Source organism: Grammomys surdaster, unplaced genomic scaffold (assembly GCF_004785775.1).
Source record: "Grammomys surdaster isolate TR1022 unplaced genomic scaffold, NIH_TR_1.0 141, whole genome shotgun sequence".
In the NCBI taxonomy this organism is placed as follows: domain Eukaryota; kingdom Metazoa; phylum Chordata; class Mammalia; order Rodentia; family Muridae; genus Grammomys; species Grammomys surdaster.
This window is the reverse complement of record NW_021604599.1, coordinates 8,324,645-8,326,871: the sequence shown is the minus strand read 5'-3', so window position 1 is coordinate 8,326,871 and position 2,227 is coordinate 8,324,645.

Sequence of the window (2,227 nt, the reverse complement as noted above, 5' to 3'; positions counted from 1 at the left end):
ACAGCATCAGTTCCACAGGGACTAGAGTTATTATAGACAAGTTGTGAAATACTAGGTAGTAGCTGGAAAACAAACCCAACTCTTCTGCAAGGGCAGCCCATGGTCTTGACCATGGAGACATCGCTGTATACCTGGCATCTCATACCTTGTCTCTTAAAGGCTGCATCTAAAGGCATCAGTTCCATGATCTTACAAACATGACCAAAAGGAACCTTTCTATACAGTTACATGAAACATAGTTAAAATACTAAATTCTATAACAAAGGAAGAACACACACACACATACACACACAGCTGAAAGAGAGAAAATTGCCAAGTAACTCATAAAGGCAGACCTGTTAAATTAACAGCCAACCTCTTAGCAGAAATCCTAAAACCAAGAAACCGTGAAGTGGAGTAGATGAACAAAACAACTTCCATCCAACACTATCTCTGGTAAAATTATCCATTAGTATTTTAGAGAGGAATAAAGGGCTTTCATAATAAGCACAAACCAAAGCAATTTATGACACCAAGTCACTAGTGCAAGAAATACTTAAACGTGTACTAAAAACTAAAGAGAAAGAAAAATATATGCAATCATGAGAAGTCAGAACAGAAAAGAATAAATCTTGTTGAAAGAACTGATTTTTAAAAGTGATCATTAGAAAAGAATATTTGTGTAAGTCCTAAAACTTTGAAACAGAAAAAAAGTACTTCAAGATCATGTCAAAGGCAATGATACCCTGAGTCAGGAAATAATAGCAAATCAACAAATAGGATTGTATGGAATTAAGACATTTCTACACAGCAAAAGGAACAATTGCCAGAGTGAACAGGAAGCTCGTGGAATAAAGGAAAATCTTTGAAAGTTATTCACCCAATAACTATATACCCAGAATATATATATTGGTGTTCTTGTTTAATTTGCCAACTTGACAAAACTAGAGAGGCATCTGGGAAGTGGGAACTTGAGTTGAGGGATGGCCTCCACCACACTAGCCTGTAGGCATCTCTATGGGAGCATTTTCTTAATTAAGCATTGCTATAGGAGGGCCTTCCCACTATGGGCGTTGCCATCCCTGAGCAAGTGGCCCTGGGCTGTATAACAAAGCAAGCAGAGCAAGCCAGGAGAGCAAGCCAGGATAGCAAGCCGGTAGGCAGTCACTCCATGGTCTTTGCTTCAGTTCCTACCTCCATCTTTCTGCCTGGAGTTTTCTCTTTGGCTTCCTTCAGTCATGGACTACAACCTGGGAGTTGGAAAATGAAATAAACCCTTTCCCTTCCATGTTAGTTTTGGTCAGTGATTTATCACAGCAACAGAAAGCAACGTGAAACAACTGGTTTCAAAAAATTAAACCCCCAAAGAATAAACCTCTCAACCAATTAATGGACAAATAAACTGAATAGATAGTTTACAAAATAACAAATATAAACTTACAATAAATATATGAAAAACACTCAGGATCTTTAGCATGTTGCTGCTGGATCTCCTATCCCAGCTTCCCCCTGTTATGAGCGACTGGCATTATTAACAGGCTTGATTACCTGGAAAATGTATATGCTTGTATGTATGTATATATGTATGTGTATGGGTGCACGTATGTGTGTGTATATATATGATATGTATATATATATATGATATATGTGTATGTATTTAGCGCTCAGAAAGATGTACATCAATACTACATTATGGTTCTATCTCACCCCAGGGAGAATGGCCACCCTTAAGAAAGCAAACAACAAACATTCCAGCAAGAAGGCAAAGAAAGAAACTCGTTCTTTGTAAGGTGGGGTATAAGTTAGTGCAATGACTGTAAAGATCAGTATGAAAGCTCCCCAAAATTGAGTTTGGAACTACCATCTCATAGACGATTCGCCTATACATCGCTGAGTATGTAGGTGAAGGGACTGAAGTCAGCATGCCAGAGAATCAGCACACCCTTGGTTACTGTGGCACCTTTCATAGTAGTCGACTGGCAGAATCAGCTTAGATGTCAGCTGATTAATAAATGGAGAGACAGGAGAGTTGGCTCAGCGGTTAAGAGCGCTTGTTATCCTTACGAAAGACCCAGGTTCGAGTCCTAGCACACACATGGTGGGTCACCACCTCCTTAGGTACCACACATGCATATGGTGCATAGATATACATGCAGGCAAAGCTCTCATACACGCAAAATAAAACAAATCTTTTTAAAAGGTAAGTAGATGGATAAGGGAAATACGATACATACAACACATGTCTAAT